This window comes from Callithrix jacchus, chromosome 4, assembly GCF_049354715.1.
Source record: "Callithrix jacchus isolate 240 chromosome 4, calJac240_pri, whole genome shotgun sequence".
Lineage (NCBI taxonomy): Eukaryota > Metazoa > Chordata > Mammalia > Primates > Cebidae > Callithrix > Callithrix jacchus.
In genome coordinates, this window is record NC_133505.1 from 40,501,818 (window position 1) to 40,518,682 (window position 16,865).

General features: G+C 54.6%; 1 long non-coding RNA gene across 16 annotated transcripts in view; it reads right to left on the reverse strand.

Annotated features, from left to right (window-relative positions):
* LOC128931277 (uncharacterized) overlaps positions 1-16,865 on the reverse strand; it is a 189,570-nt gene that overhangs the window by 85,883 nt on the left and 86,822 nt on the right. For 10 of the 16 annotated variants that reach the window (XR_013534090.1, XR_013534081.1, XR_013534085.1 and 7 more), the window contains exon 4: positions 135-257. The exons of 4 other annotated variants lie outside the window; for them this stretch is intronic. This is a non-coding gene — a long non-coding RNA (uncharacterized LOC128931277). Of the gene's footprint in view, positions 1-134; positions 286-16,865 lie in introns of all 16 variants that reach the window. 2 more of the 16 variants (XR_013534092.1, XR_013534089.1) reach the window with 1 other exon arrangement.

Below are 16,865 nucleotides of genomic sequence, written 5' to 3' on the forward strand. Positions count from 1 at the left end.
CACAGGCCTGGCTCCAGAGCCAGGTTCTGAGTCCCCTCCAAGCTGCCGAACTGCCACTGTTCCTCAGGACTCAGCCCACAGTCCCTCCCAGCCCCTCGCTTCCTCCTGCCTGGCCCACCACGGCATGTATGTACCTCGGGTGTTCGCCTCCTGAATCCTGGTAAGTGGGTTATATGTCTCTCTCCTCTGCCATCTTCCTCAGTGGGGTCCTTAGATGAAGGAATGTGTCTCATTGATCCTAGCGTCCATGAAACCTGCTGTGGGCACACAGAATAACAGCAATGGCTGAGAGGGCTTATAGTTATTGACTCTTTGGATCTTCCTAAGGACCTGAGGGTGTGTGGCAGAGGCTGCTCTCGGTCACCGATGTCCTCTCCCACCCTCTACCTGGGCACACCACTGGGCCATGTCCCCTGGCTTCCCTTGCAGCTAGGTGTACCTGTGTAACACCCTTGTAACCAAAGGAAGCTGAGTGGCAGGGATGTGAGCACAGCTGGCCAGGCCTTCAGAAAAGCGTCCGATGTGGCTCCAGCAGGGCCCTAGCCATGGGGACCACGGGGACCACAGGGACAACAATGGGAGGGTCCCTGGGGAAGGTGGAGCAACAAGACAGAAAAAGCCTGGGCCCTTCTGTCACTGCTGGGCGGGGAGCTGCCTGCTGGTGTAGGCTGCCCTGTGCCAAAACGGTAGTGGGAAAGACACTGCAGCTGGGCTTGAGCCAATGCAGTCCATGTGCCATGGGCCTGAGATGCAGCTCAGCCCACCCTGGCTGGTGCAGGTGGAGGCTGCGATCATTTCCCACAGGATTGTCCCCCAAAGCAAGGGGTGGTGGGGGTTGAGTAACTTGCCCGAGGTCACACAGCCAGTAAGTGGCTATGCCAGGTGACCCAGGCAGTGTGGCTGTGGCACTCTGTACCCTCTGCAGGCTCTCATAGAGGCAGAAGCAAAGAGGTGGGCAGTCAGGACCTATGGGTTGTGTATGAGGTAGGGAGGGGACTCGGAGAAGAGCGAGGTCAGAAATTGAAGCTGAAGTCAAACCTGTGCTCGGAAAACACCCACAGGAAGGAGCAGGAAGGAGAAATGAGGTCTGAGGAGGAGGTGCTGTAGTCGGTGAGGGCCAGGGAGGCCAAGGGAGGGGAGAGAGGTGTCTGGAGTCAGCTGTTCCAAGAGGCTGGGCCCTTTGGAGCCTAGAGGGTCCCTGGGTGTGGCCACCTGAGTGGGGGTCTGTACAGGTGTGAACGTCACTTAGAGAACCCATGCCCATGGACTCAGGGACCCTGGGTGGGCATCTGGCTGGGAGGTGTTAAGTGGCCTGCCAAAAATCCTGGTGTGTTTTTTCCTTTTAACTCCAGAAGATGCTTTGTGTGGTAAACGTCAGCTCCAGAATCACATCTGGAGCCTGGGAAACCCAGGGCAGCCCCGCTAGTCCCCCAGCTCGCCCTGGCGTCATTGTGCTATTATTTTAAGTATCGTGCTCACCAGGAAATACTGCCAGCATGTAAAAGACTGTGTTAATTAATTAACCAGGCACTTCATTGAGAGTCAATGGTGTAATTGTTGTTCGTGGTGGATAAATACTAATTGAATATTAAGAACATATTTGTGCAGAAGGAGCTGCTTTGGGAGCGAGCTGTGCCCTTTGGCAGCCAGATGTTTGGACTTGTTATGGAGGCTGAGTCATCATCGGGGGTTCCTGGCATTTGGGCTCCGCTATTCGGTGTCTGAGAAGGAAGGCAGGCTGCTCGCACAAGGACTGCCTGGGCGGTGAAAGGCAAGGAATCTCTGCAGACAGACCCAGACTGGAGATAGGAGCTGTATTAAGCAGATGACAAGTATGTGTTAAGCTTTGGCTTAGGCATTCCAGGTGCGATTTAAAAACCTTCATACTGCCGGCTTCATCCTGGCCAGGGAGGCAGGCAGGGTGGGGGTGTTGACTCCATCTTACAGGTGGGGAAGTGGAGGCTCCGTGAGTGAGGCCCGTGACTTGCTCTGGATCACAGAGACAGCCTCCCTGCTCCTGCTGTGACAAGGGGTGACACTGGTACATCTAGCTGCAAGGGAGGCCAGGAGATGTGGCCGAGTGGCGTGCCCAGGGAGAGGGTGGGAGAGGACATCCATGGCCGAGAGCGGCCTCTGCTATACACCCTCAGGTTCTTAGGAAGGTCCAGTGAGTAAACAAATGGAAACCCCAGCGTCTGGCACCGGGTAAAGCCCTCTAAGCCACTGATGTTATTCTGTGTGCCCACCCCGGGTTCCATGGACACCCAGGCAGGCAGCTCAGGCTTGGGCCCCCAGACCTCAGGTCAGCCACGGGAGGTGATCCTCTCCCCCTGGTTCTCCAGAGTCCCCGTGTCCCAGGCCTGACTGGTGCCCAGGAGTCAGAGCCTTCCCAGGGTTTCTAGCTCTCACGATGGCCCCGCCCTGTCAAGGCAGTCTGAGGCTGTGTAGTTAGGAATGCAGGCTCTGCAGTCAGAATTCTTAGATGAAGAGCTCAGCACAACCTCCTACGTGCTGAGAAATCTTGAGCAAATTACTTAAACTCTCTGTTTAAGTAATCTGCCTCGGTTTCTACATTAAAATGGAGATAATGAGACGGCTCACAAGCAGGACAGTGGATGGCTCCCACTATGTGGAAAGAACACAGGCTGTCCTCTGGGCCAGGTGCCCTTGTGCAGTGAACAACCTGACTGACTGTACATGGCAGCCCTGTCTAGAGGGTTGTAATGAGAGGAAACAAAACATAACACAGTAAACACCCAAGGCACGTTAATCATCTTCCACAGTTTTCTGATCCCACTTCCCTCAGGAGGGGGCACGACTTTGCTACCACCCACCAGCTGCCAGCCCTTTTAGAAGGGCCGATAAGACACGTAGACCAGGAACAAGAGAGGAGATGGCTCCTGTCACAGCAGCAATGGCAGCGGAATCTGCAGAGCCTGCCAACAAAGTGTCTGCCGAAAGCCCCGGCCCTGGAGCCATCAGAGTGGCTGAAGTCAGACCTTGCCACTGCCCCCTCCCCTCCAGCCTCTTAGTCACTAGGTCCTGCCAGGAACTAGCCCACAACTGTGTTCCACTCTTAAGTTGGGCCTCCCCAGAGGCGGGCCTTGAGACAAGGATTCAAATCCAACTGGATTCCAGTTTAATTGGTGGATGTGGGGAAGGAGACAAGAGGGAAGGCAGCTGCCAGGGCAAGTGGAGCACGATGCGGCTGGGAACGCTGGGAGGCGGCCAGAACCTGCCCCACGCTTACCGCACCCAGGGCCTCCCAGCTCCCAGCTGCTGGGGCTGCCGCGTGGACGGGCAGTGCAGACTCCCGACATGGCACTCTGTGAGTCGGAGTGCCTGGAAGGCGAGCAGTAGGGCACGGAGTGGAAGAACGGTGGAGGAGACACGGGCAGCACTGATGGGGTCTGCTCCACCACAAAGCACCTTCCCATTCTTGGCTCACGGACAAGGGGCTCTTCCGGCAGGGAAACTGGAAGTGGAGGTGGGGCCTGAGTCATCAGGCCGGACCTTGCCAGGTGCCCGGGGCCATTATCTGATGTCCTGTGGTTGTTATGAGTTCCGTCTGAGGGGAGGGAGGTTGGTTCTCTCCCACCGTCGCAGAGCTTGCAAGCACAGAGGCTGTGGACCAGGGCTGTGCTCTTAGCCATTGTTCTGCAAGGGCCACACTATTGAAAACCCACCTGGCTCTAAAGGGTCTACAGGGAGCAGCCTGTCTCCCGCCTGCCCTGCAGCCCTCTAGTTCCTTCCTCTGCAGACACCAGAACCACCTCCGGGGTGAGGGGCACCACGTGGGCCCTCCTAGCTTAACTCAGCCCAGCAGCTTGGGGATGGAGGCTCTGGTCTCAGGTCGCTGCCCCGTGCCTTTCTCCCGTTGCAAGGCACTCCCGAGTCTGCTGTGCAGCCGGGCAACCTGGTCTAACCTCGCCCTACCTGTTATTGATCAGGAGCTGGTCCAACCCCCAGCAGCTTCCCTCACAGATCCCCACAGGGGCATCACCAGCTGGCCAAGTCCCCTCCATGCAGGGAGGGAAGACGGATGGAAATGGAGGCAGCTGTAGGGGCTCCAGGCTGAGGAGGGAGGCAGAGCCCTTGAGGATGTCCTGTCTGCTGGGCCACCTGGTCCTCAGGGAGCTTCCCTGCGCTCAGTGCCAGCTGGGGACAGCTCTGTGTTCTCCACCTTCCTGACAAGGTTGCTGAGGGGGAACAAGTGCACACCCATCCTGAGGAATACCAGACGGATGCCAGGAACCTGAGGTGGGGTGTGAGGGAGAGCTCTGTGCCCTCCTCCTGCAGGGGATGAGCTAGGTCTGGGCATCGGCCAGGCTGAGGAGTGTCCAGGTGGCCAGAGCCAGGAGCCATTGTGTCTCTCTCCAGAACCCTCTCTTGCTCCTATCACGGCCCATCTCACAGAGTGGGGAATGGAATGAGGCTCCCAACTCCCCTTGGGATGGCTCCGCATAGCTCAGACAGCCCCTGTGCTGCCTATGGATGATGTCCAGGAAGGGTCTTTTCCTAGGTGCCTCGTGGGGGGCTCAAGCCCAGGTCTGCATAGCCTGGGGGGGTGGGCCTCTGCGTGTCCCACGGCAAGAAGACAAATGGGAGAGGCTAGAACTGCCTGGGGGTATTGAGCCCTCAGGCATGTCAGGGTACCGCCTCACCCCAAAACGTCAGCCTGCATCCCAGGCCCCCACAGGTACCAGCAACGCTCTCCTGGGAAGTGGATGACATCAGAAATGCCCCAGGAAGCCACCACCCCCAGGGCGACAGACAGGGCTATTTATACGGAGGAAGCAGGCCTGTCACCTCCAGCTCCAAGTTGCCTCCTGCCTCCCTGCTCTCTCTGCTGCTGCTGCCTATATTAGGAGCTTGGCAGATGGAAGGAGCCAGGACCTACCCCCACGCCCCAGGCTCCCTGCACATGCCAGTGCCACCCTGAGCTAGCAGGGGCCTGGCCCACCCTTCCTGGGCTGCCTGTACCTGCCTCCAACCCAGTAGGTAAGGACCCAGAGCGGGCTGACTCTAGGGGACAAGCCAGAGGGATGGATCCACAGAGGAAGGGGGCAGAGAGGGTGGGATGAGGGCTGGAAGACAGGGAGGAAGGAAGGAGCGGAGGAAACAGTGTGGAAACCCCAGGAGACCAATAAGCAAGGAGGGGAGGCAGGTCTGAGAGAGAGGAGTGGGGCAGAAGGAAGAACCGGGGGTCTGGGGGGTTCCCAGCAATGTGTGTGCAAATTAGGAAAAGGCGCCCTCTGCCGGCTGATGAATTAGAAGCACAAATAAGTCAGTGGTGCCTCTGTGTGAGGAAAGGCGCCCTTTTTCCCGGAGGACTTGGCCACATGCCCAGTCATGGAGCCTGGGGAGCAGGGCATGGGTCTGCCTGTCGCCCCTGCTTCTTGTCATGACCTGCACTGCTGTGCCTGGTAGCCTTGCAGCCCTGCAGCCCTGCTCCTGAGGCCCCAGCAGGGAGAGTGGCTGAGGAAGACAAGCCTGCCTCGGGGCCTGATCTCCGGGCTGGGGGCCACTGTAGGTCGACCCCAGTGCTCGCCAGGTTCTGACTCACCAAGAGGCAGCTGGTTTAATGACGCTGGCAATCAGACCCCAGGCTCACTAAGAAAGTGCACAGCGTGCTGACCCAGCCAGGCAGAGAGACACCTGTGAAGCTCTAGCCTGGTCCCCCACTGGGTGACAGTCCAGACCTACGGGCCAAATCGCCTGCCTCGGTGGCCGCTGCTGATGTCTCCCAGCAGCCCTGGAGGGAGGATAAGCACCTGGCTCAGCATCCCAAGCCTGCCTGGGGCCCACCCTCCATCCCCCATGTCTTTCTATACCCACCCAAGCAGATGGGGCCTCTCACTATTACGGGCTTGGGGTCCTTCGGCTTTGAGCCCTGGTTGTGTTCTGTGGCTTTGGCACTCAGTAGGTGTCAGAGACTGAAGTGCAATTTGCATTTTAATAAAGAAAGTTGTATTTCAGTCATTTGCATTTAAATAAGGTGCTGCTTCCTCCCTCCCTTCCTCCCCTGCTGGTGGTGGCACCTCTGGGAGAAGAAGAATCCCCAGGCCTTCTGTTCCCTGAACTCCTCCTCATCCAGCCAGCCTCAGTGGGGGGTGATGAAAGGGGAGGGAATCCGCCCTCCTACTCCCAGGACTTGATCTCTCCCTGCAAAGCTCTTTTGCGCAGGCACACACACACACACACACACACACACACACGAATGAACATTCACACACATCACATGCACATGCATACACAGTGCACACGTGCACACGCATGCATAAGCACATACAAACACACAGCCACCAAAGGCAACAAGATGTCCCGCTTGCCTGGTGCTCCCTCAGCTACCCAGCCCCTGATCAACAGCCTCAAGGGTCTTAGGCCTGGGTGGTGACTTCCTTGGACCCACTGCATCCAATTTTTGCTGAGTTCTTTCTCTGGACTCCAGTGGGGGCCCCTATAAGTCAGGGGGCTGGGGAAGGCCACTGGTCCAGCATGAACCCTGTGTCCCTAGGAACTCCCTCCTCACCCTGGCTGGGCTCCGGGGGTGCAGGTCTGCATACTGAAGCCACCTGAACTCAGGGCTGCCAGCTTCCTTCTTCCTCTACCAACATTTTTTTACCCAGTGCTCTGGCTTACTGGCGGTTCCCAATTGGCTGCCAGCTTGCTTTCCTGGCTAAAGCTCTGTCTTCTGAATCAGCACCGCCTTCATCTCCCTCCAACGTCTGCAGACTCTCCACACTTGCAGTTTCTTCAAGATAGCACTCTCTTTACTCTTCCCACCCCCACCCAAGATGGAGTCTATGCCTCCTCTTCATCCCTGCTCCCCTTCTCCGGGGTGGTGCTGTGCAGCACAGACCCACATCCTGCACTTCTGGTGCTGGTCCTTACACCTCAGCTTCTCCACCTCTACATGAGACAACCATGCCTGCTCCTTGACTTGTGGGGATTAATCAATCACAGAGTCACGTGTTTGGCACATGGTAGAAGCTCAATAAATGAAGGCTGGTGTCCCCGAAGAGCCCCACCCAGAATTCACACAGCCTGATTATATTGGGCATAAAAATATGGCACCTATAGACCATATACACCACCATCCCATATAGACAGGACCACCACAAGTCAGTTTAAGCAGACTCTATGTCATCTGGCTCAGTCCAGCAGGAAGTTACCACAGCCTGGCACACAGTGAGAAGACCTGGGTGCCGTGTCACCTCACCTCTCGGAGCATGGATTCTCCATCTGTAAAATGGGTGGGATAACATCCACCTCACCTCCCTCAAAGGGCAGTGGAAGAGGCCGATGAGCTGCAGGGCACTGGGAAGCTGCAAGGCAGGAGGGTAGGCCCCGGCCGGCTGGAGACCCCACCCCAGAACAACAGGCATTTCCTTCCAGCAGGCAGGAATCCCAGCTCCCCGGTCTCAGTGTACCTGTGCAGACAGCACCCCTGCCCTCACAGCCAAACCCAGGAAGCCAAGCTACTGTCCTATTTACAGATGAGGAAACAGACTCCAAAGTCATTCCACCACCTCAGCCCCCTGGCAGGACATGGAGAAAGCTGGAAGTCTTGCCCACATGAGAGGACATGGTGGTGACAAGCCCTGGGGCGTTTGGATGCAAGGCATTCCCGGCCAGGGCCCAGAGGCAGGAGCATGCCACCTGTGCAGGGACAAGGAGGCTGCCAAGAGGCTGTCTTCTGCCCTGGGGCACTGGTGAGGCTGTCCTCTGTTTTCTGAGTGGGCTGTGTTGGGCAAAAGGTTGGAAAGTAGGGTCTGGGGCAAGAGGCACCTAGGGGAATGGAGAGGCTAACCTAGGACTCCCCAAGCAGGAAGGGCAAGGAAGCTGGCCCCTGGGATGTGGTCTCCGGGAAGAAACAGGGAAACTCAGCCTGCAGGGCAGCAGGCCAGAACTTGGCCAGTGGAGCCGGGTTTGCCCCAGGCCCTCAGGTCTCTTCCTAACGATTTGTCCCCAGATGACTTCCTGGCATTGCCATCCCCACAAATGCTTCTGGACTCATAAGGTAAGGGCTTGGAAACATCTCCTCCCATGTCCTCTGCCCCCTAGAAAAGAATGTCCATGCAGGTGTGTCCCCTAGCCCAGCCTGGACGGACAGTGCTTCCCTCCCCATTTGCAGCCCCTTCCTGTGGTCCAGCCCTGGCCAGCCTGCTGAGAGTGAGTGAGGGCCCTGTTGCCTCAGCCTTCCCAGACATGTATAGAGGGAGAGCTATGTAGGGTCGCCTTTGCCTTCCTGGCTGAGGGGCCAGAGCCATGGACAAAAGCCCAGCACTTTGACTAAATCGGTAGTGTTTATTGCTCACTCACTGTGTCCCAGGCCATGAACCAAGCATACCGTCTTACCTTCATAATAACCATATGAAGCAGGTGCGATTGTGTTCCCTCTTGCAGATGAGGAAACTGAGGCTCTGGGAGGTTACAGGAGGTACCCAAAGCTCCACATTGAGCATGTGATGGAGCCAGCTTCAATCCCAGGCCAGCTGGACACAGGCTCTGCCCTCACTGCTGAGTCGAGTGAGTTCTGAGCGGCTCCCTCCTGCTCCTTCCCCTGCCCTTCCTCCCACTGCCTGTGATTGAGCTCCCCATTTGTGTCTGGCCCTCTCTGCACAGAGTATACATTGTAGAAAAGGGAGCCCTTCCTGCTGCTGTGCCATGGGCTCTTCCCCTCCGGAGTCTGTGGAAGCCTATGGACCCCTTCTCAGAGTAATATTTTTAAGTCCACAAAATAAAATAGCTAAGATTCAAAGGAAAACAACTATGTTAAAATGAAGCTATCAAAATATTAGGAAAAAATTGCACTGGAGCAATATATGTGCCTCTTTATTAACACACTGAGATTGAGATTGAGCAGTGGGGCTGTCTCAAACCACATCCTCTCAAAGTAAGCTTGAGCACGAGTGAGACTTCAGGTGTTCTGCTGCAATTATAATGTCATTGAAACCATCTGCACTTCCTATGGGTGACGAAGTCCCAGACTCTGGGACCACCTCTGTGGTTTGCTGCTAACGCACACAATGGAAACAGGTGCGACATTCAAATAAAGAGGAGTGAAAATATAGATGTGATTCTTCCCCGTCCACATTCCCAGGCTCCCGGAATTCTACCCAGGGATCTGTATGGGATCCACAGACCCCAGCCACTACCACTACTCCCGGGGATGTAGATGTGGGGAAGACAGAGAAAGAGGAGGGCAGGGAAGGGGCCAGTCTCTGAGCAGGAAGAGAGGGAGGAGGAACCAGTGGAGGGAGGTGAGGAGGCCAGCGTGGCAGGCACGTGTGAAAGGGGAGAGCATGGTGGCTGGGAGTTTACAGAGTGTCTGGCCACGCTAAAATTGTGGATTCATGCTAGGAATGACAGGCTTGGGACAGTGGAGACCAGAGCAGGATGTGGTGTGATTGATGGCCTTGGAGGGTCCCTATCTAGAGGACAGTCTGTGGGGCAGAGTTAGAGGTAGGGGACCAGTGAGGGGTGATTGGTGTCCTTCAGGCCCCAGCCAGGATGGCAGCAGCATGGCAAAGTGGTCAGGTTTGGGGCATTTTTTAAAAATGGCTTTATTGAGATATAATTCACATAGCCTACAATTCACCATTTATAAGTGTATAATCCAATGGTTTTTAGTATGTTTGCAGAGTGCAAGCATCACCACATTCAACTTTAGAGCATCTTCATCTTTCAAGAAACCCCATCACCGTCAGCAGTCATTACCAATTTCTACTCTCACTCTGGCCCTGAACCCTTTTCCCTCCCTCACACCCCCGGCCCCAGGCAATCACTGATCACTGAATACTTTCTGTCTTTGTACGTTCGTCTATTCTGGACCGCTCCGCACCATCCCCCCATTTTTTTAGATGGAGTCTCGCTCTGTTGCCATGCTGGAGTTCAGTGGTGTGATCTTGGCTCACTGCAACCACTGCCTCCCAGGTTCAAGCGATTCTCCTGCCTCAGCCTCCCAAGTAGCTGGGACTACAGGTGAACACCACCACACCCAGCTAATTTTTATATTTTCAGTAGAGACGGGGTTTCGACATATTGGCCAGGATGGTCTCGATATCTGGACCTCATGATCTACCCTCCTCAGCCTCTCCAAGTGCTAGGATTACAGTCATGAGCCACTGAGTCAGGTCTTCTCCCCTCTTATCTAACTGTAATTATAGATCCTTTGACCAACCTCTCCCATCCTCTCTCTCCCAAGTCACCCCAGCCTCTGGTAACCAGTCTCCACTCTCTACTTCTATGAGAATGACTTTTTAGCTTCTACTCATGAGTGAGAATCACGTGTCTTTCTGTGCCTGTTTATGCCACTTAACATAGTGTTGTCCAGGTTCATCCATGTTGTTCCAACGACAAGATTGCCTTATTTTTTATGGCTGAATAGTACTCCACAGTGTATATGTACCAATTTTTGGTATCCATTCATCTGTCAAAGGGCGCTTAAGTTGATTCCATGTCTTGGCTATCGTGAATAGTACTGCAAAAAGTACTCAAGTGTAGACATCTTTCAGCAGACTGATTTTATTTCCTCTGGATGTGTTCCCAGTAGTGAGATTGCTGGATCATATGGTAGTTCTATTTTTAATATTTTGAGGAACCTCCATACTGCTTTCCATAATGGCTGCGCTGATTTACATTTCCACCAACAGCGTGCTAGGGTTTCCTTTTCTCCACATCCTTGCCAACACTTGTTATCTCTTGTCTTTTTGATCATAGCCATTCTGACAGGAGTAAGGCGATAGATACCTCACTGTGGTTTTGATGGGCAAAAGACCTGAATAGATAGTTCTTAAAAGGAAACATCCAAATGACCAACAGGTATATGAAATAATGCTCAGCATCACTAATCGTGGGGAAAACGTAAATCAAAACCACAGTGAGACACATTTTACAGCTAGAGCCAGAAGGGTTTCTGATGGGTTCAAGGTGCAGGGTGAGAAAAGGAGAGGCATGTGCCCTGCCCCAACCCTGGACGAGCAGCTGGCTCTGGGCAGCTGGTCCCTACTGTGACAATGAGCTCTGGTTCCACTACCTGTCCCCAACCTGAGAGGCGCCCTGTGGAAGCTCAGGCAGGAGGAGGACTGTGGAGCACCCAACAGGTAGCAGACTGCAAGCTAACCGCTTGACTTGTCAAGGCCGCTGCACTCCTTCACATCCATCATTATGGTCTTTTACACCAAGGCTTCCAGGAAACCTTTCTGCTGCCTCTGACACAGTATTGGCTTTGCTAAATGACTTTCTCTGTCAAAACTCAGGAATTCCCTTGAGAGATTTCTTATCTGCTCTGTGGACATGGGATGTTCTCTAGTTACTCTCACTTCCCAGGTGACTCGAGAATGTCCTTGGCAACCCCAAACACAGCACTTCTCCTCCAGGAATATTTCCAAAGACAGCTCAAGACCAGGAGGCTTGTCTTAAACTGAAACATAAGGTGCCTTTAGTAGATTCTCAAAAAATGTTTGTTGATTGAATGAATGAGGTGAATAGGGGTGAGGAGAGAAAGACAATTTCTGAGGTCCCTCTGAGTCCCTTCTCTTTTATTTCCTTTGAAGTTCCAGAATATCAGACATATCCATGGTCCCATATAAGAGCAGGGAACTGTCCCAGGTCCAGGTGCTGAGGCTCAGCACCATTTTGGGTGGTCATCCTTGTCCTGCCTTCAACACAAGTGGGTCATGGGGCAGCCAGTGGTCCCCCCTCGTCTGTCTCTCCGCTTGTCCACACCTGCCCCTCAGCCTGGCTCTCTGTCCCTTATGGGCCATGCTTTGTAGCCACTTGGTTCTCTGGTGGAACAGGGTCTGGCACCCCCCTTTTTTGAGCTGGATGGAGGGACTTTCAGCTCCCAGTCCCCCCTCCCTTGAGGAGTCATATCCAGGGAAGTTCCCTTTAGAATGCCCAAGACATCCCAGAGTGCTAAGGCCTAGATCAGAGATTGGCAAACTCTGGCCCATGGGTCAAATCGGGGCCACCACCTATTTTTGTATGGTCTGAGAGCTAAGAATCGGTTTACATCTTTAAATGGGTGAAAAATGAATCAAAATAAGAATAATATTTGGTGACGTGAAATTCTATGAATTTCAAATTTCAGCATCCATAAATAAAGTTTCCTTGGGACACAGCCGCACATTCATTACGTATCGTCTCTGGCTGCGTTCACACCACATGGGCGGATTAGGTGGCTGTGATGCAGGTGGTGCAGTTGGCAGAGCTCAGGCACGTGCCATCCGGCCCTTTGCAGCACAAGCTGGAGGGCTCCTGGCCCAGATCACGTGCGGCCCGTGGCACCTGCACTGCCTGCTCCTGAGAGAGTGACTTGGGTTGTGGAAGTGACTTCCCTAAGCCTTGGAGGCGTGAGTGTTTTCCAGCCTCTCATCCTGCCTCCTGCTGAGGGTTTAAGGATTTCACGAGATTGGCTTTTGCCATGTGTGGCACCAGTGGCGTAGAGCGGTGCCTTTTGGAAGCTCACACTGCAACCCCTGAGACTTGTCCTTAACAGGCAATGCTGCCCCCAGGCAGGTGGGCAACTTTCCTGTACGAGAAGTCAAGTTACAGGGACCATGGCAGGTGGGGAGGGCAGCCTGGCAAGGGAAACAGAGTCACCTGGCTCATCCTAAGAGGCCAGTGACCGGAGACAGCCCCTTACCTTGGGTGGGTGAGGAGACCCATCAGGGTGGGCCACAGCCTGGCCCAAGGAGCATGGAACATGTGGTCCAAGGAGCATGGAACATGTGGTCCAAGGAGCACTGGCTTTAGTGGGCCCTGGGGCCTTGAGCAAGTTCCTGCCCTGCCCTGTGTGTGTCCTCACTGGCATCAGCAGGGGTGGGCTTGCAGCCCTGCTCCCCCAGTCTGAGACCAAGCGGCCCTCACCAGCACTCTCCTCCCTGGCATCTTCCTACCCACTCTCAAGCTTCTATCAGCCCCAACCACCCGCCCTGGGCAGGGCCATCTGTGTGTGGCTGGGCCCAGGGGCCCAGGAACTGCCTGAGCTCACCCAGGCAGGGAGATGAATCCCTCCCTCTCGCCTCCCACTGTGGCTTTATTAATTGTTTATATTGGAGTCTGTTAATTGGCAATAAGCAGCGTGCTGAAGTGTCTTTTAATCACCCCCTCTCAGGGCCCTGAGGCTGTGAAGGATTGGTGAATTCAATAAAGTGAGAAGGAATTAGCACCCCCCATCCTCTTCATTATCACAGTTAGATAAACTGCTAACACCTGTCATGCAAATGAGCAGGAAAGAAAACCCAGCCCCTCCTCCTGGCCCAGCCAGGAACTTCTCTGGATGAGGTAAGATGAAGGCCAGGCTATGACAGGCATTGCTCGCATGCTCGCGTGCGCGCACACACACACACGCACACACACACACACACACGTAAATGGACCCACAGACTCACCTCCTGTGCTGTCCTGAGCACACTCACTCACTCAACAGGCATTTCTTGAGCACCCACTATATGCCTGGTGCTATGCTCCCTGGGGATATGACAATGATCCTCGAGGAAGCTGCAGTTCATCAGGAGACCCAGACCCTAGAGGATAATGAGAGAGCACCCTACAGTGTGCTGTGGGGTCAGAGGGGCAAGGACTCTCTTCAGGATGCAGGGAGCGGAATGAGAGGAGGATCTGTTGTTTATGCAACCTACACCCCTGAGAAGAGCCCTAACACCCTGCACAGTGCCCATTCCATCTGCTAAGGCGCCCGAAGCTCCCTGGCTCTGTCTGTAGGTGAAGCGCCAACCCCACGAGGCTCTAACACACCCACACTCTGGCAGTTACCAGAGGAGCTATTGCTGGGCTTGGAGTCAGGGTAGCCAGGAGAGCTTGCAACAGGCAGGGTTGGAGCTTCGGGTGCGGCCTGAGGTGCAGGGGCTGTGATGGGAAGTGCTGGCCCGCTGGGTGCTGGTATGAGGGCCCGGCCCCCGGGTCCTGAACAAGAGCCAGTGGCTTCCCATCACTAGTGCCTGTCTTCACTGAAGTCCCTGCCACAGCCGAGTGGGCTCTGCCTCTCCACCCACTCTCCACTGTCCCCAGTGATCCCATCACCTCCTGTAACACACACCTGAGCGCCAGCCTTGCCGGGCCTTTGCCACCCCGCCCCCAGCTGCTCCTGTGCTGCCCCCACTGGCCCAGATGCCTCCCATTCATTCCGCAAGGCCTGAGTTGGTTTTTCTTTGTGTGGAGGGGTCAGTAAAGACGGTGGGTGGGACAGCAGTGGATACAGGATGGAGCTGTTCCCTGTTCAGCCTTAGATTGGGTTTGGACTTGATGAGAGGTTAGGGCCAGGCGGTGAAGGGAGTGTAAGAAGCTGAAGGACTCTGAGAAGATGAGGGCTTTCAGGTACCCACAGGAGGGTTCACCTGTCGATGAGACTATATATTTGTATCAAGAAATTGCTGTATATATCCAAAGGACTATAAATCGTTCTACTATAAGGACACATGTACACGAATGTTCATTGTAGCACTGTTTACAATAGCAAAGACCTGGAATCAACCCAAATGCCCATTGATAATAGACTGGATTGGAAAAATGTGGCACATATACACCATGGAATATTATGCAGCAATCAGAAAGGATGAGTTTGTGTCATTTGTAGGGACATGGATGAATCTGGAGAACATCATCCTCAGCAAACTGACACAAGAACAGAAAATGAAACACCGCATATTCTCACTCATAGGCGGGTGATGAAAAATGAGAACACATGGACACAGGGAGGGGAGTACTAAACACTGGGGTCTATTGGGGGGAATAGGGGAGGGCCAGTGGGAGGGGGAGGTGGGGAGAAATGCCAAATGTGGGTGAAGGGGAGAAAGGAAGCAAAACACACTGCCATGTGTGTACCTATGCAACTGTCTTGCATGTTCTGCACATGTACCCCAAACCTAAAATGCAATAAAAAATTAAAAAAAAAAAAAAAGAAAGAAATTGCTATGGCCGCCGAGTTCCTTCTGCATCGGAACAGACCTGCCTTGTCCTCCTGGTGGTGAGCTTCCTGGGGGCAGGGACTGAGCTTTGTTTATTCCCATGTCCGGGGCCAAAGTCCTGGGCCAGGATCTAGCACTGAAGAGCTGACAGAGCAGGTTCGACAGCTCGCCCATGTCACCTGGTGCCCAGGCAGGTTGGGAACCAACACTTCCCCCAAATGAGACTGCCTGCCTCCTGGAGGCCACCATCTCCCTCCTCGGCTCCAGCTCCTCTGGTGACCTCCTGTGGCCCCAGCAAAGTGGGAACATGACTGCACACTTGTGTGCTGGCTGAGGCAGGCACGTGGGTAGGACAGAGGCAAGGCTGAGGGACATCTCCCTGGGAGACATCTGCTCGGAGAGCAGCGTGGACCAGCCGGCTGGGCGCCCTGCCTGTCCCGGCTCACGTGTACTGAGAACTTCCAATAAATGAGGGGCCAGACCCGAGGCTTCCTGCCTTTAGACTCCAGTTTCCTCGTCTGTCAAACTGGGATTCTAAATCTGACCTCGTAGCCTCCCACCTGGAGAACCCCCAGTGGCCTCCACTGGAAGCTGCTCATCCTCTGTAGGGATGCAAGACCCTGGGGGCCTGGCCCTGCTCCCTGTCTTCCTGCACCAGGCCCCCCACACTCCAGCCATGGGAATTCCTTGCTGTTCCCTGAACGAGCTGCTCTCCCACACTCATCGTTGCCCTTCCCTCATCTAGAGCACTCTCTCCCGTCTGGCAAATCCCACTTGGCCTCCAGGACCCAGCTCTCCGACTTTCCTTTGCACCTTGCACACTCCAGCTCTCCCTGCCTCTCATTGTCCCCTCTACATGGAACATCTGAGGGGCCATGTCTCATTAGCTTCATGTCCCCAAGGCCTGTGTGGAGCAGGTGCACAGTACCTGTTTGCCAAGAAAATGAGTGATGTTCTCCGGGTCCCCTCCAGTTACACGATCCTGATGGTGTGATCTGCATGCAGGTGTGAGGAGCAGGTGGGGAGGTGGGGGAAGCTGTGTCCCCTAGGGCTGGCCTCAGGCTTTGGAACTCCAATACCCCCTTCTCAGAAAAGCCCCAGTGCCCCATTGTCCCCAGGGCCTTCTTATGGTGCCCCCATGGAGCTTGAGTTCAACAGGGTTAGGCTGGACTGGGAGTAGCAGAGGGCAAACTATCAATGAGTTAAACAAGATGAAAGCGGACTTCTCTCTCCTGTAAAAGTCCAAATAAAGTCTCCCAGGGTTGGCACCACAGCTCTGCCCTGGGCAGCCCTCAGCAAGCCAGGCTCTTTTTTCTTAGTGGCCCCATGCATGGCCTCCATCCCAGGCCTCACCTCAGAGCACAGCTCCCTGCTTTTGACGGGGGGATCTCCCTATTCTTCTGAGTCCACGTGGATTGAGCGGGGCTGACCTCACTCCTGGCCTCAGCCTCACAGTTTATCAATGCCAGGATTTTGAAGAGGTGCCCTCTTTTTGTGGGAGTTTTCTAGCTAGTAGAGTGAGCACGTGGGGCTGCTAGGGGCCATCCCTGCCCCGTATGTGGAGCCAGCCCACAGAGGAGTTGGGACGGTCCTGTTTACAAGGCTTGAGCACCGGGACCCAGTCTCATCTGGAGATCCCAACTTTGTATTGACTTGAGTCAATACATCCACCCCCACCTTTTTATTTTTCTTTATTTAATTTGAGTATAGTTTCTATAAAATTTGATAAACACAAGAGCTTAAAATGTCACCCATCTGTGGATAATTGGATTTAAATAAAAGGAACTCTGAGATGGAGACACACTGAAACCCCAAGGGAATAAGCTAGTGAGAGGAGTGCATGGAAACACGGAGAACAGGCGTGCCCCTCCAGCGAGCCCTGAGCGGTCGGCTCCATTCCCCTCGCTGGTTCCCCTGGCTCCTGGCCTCCTC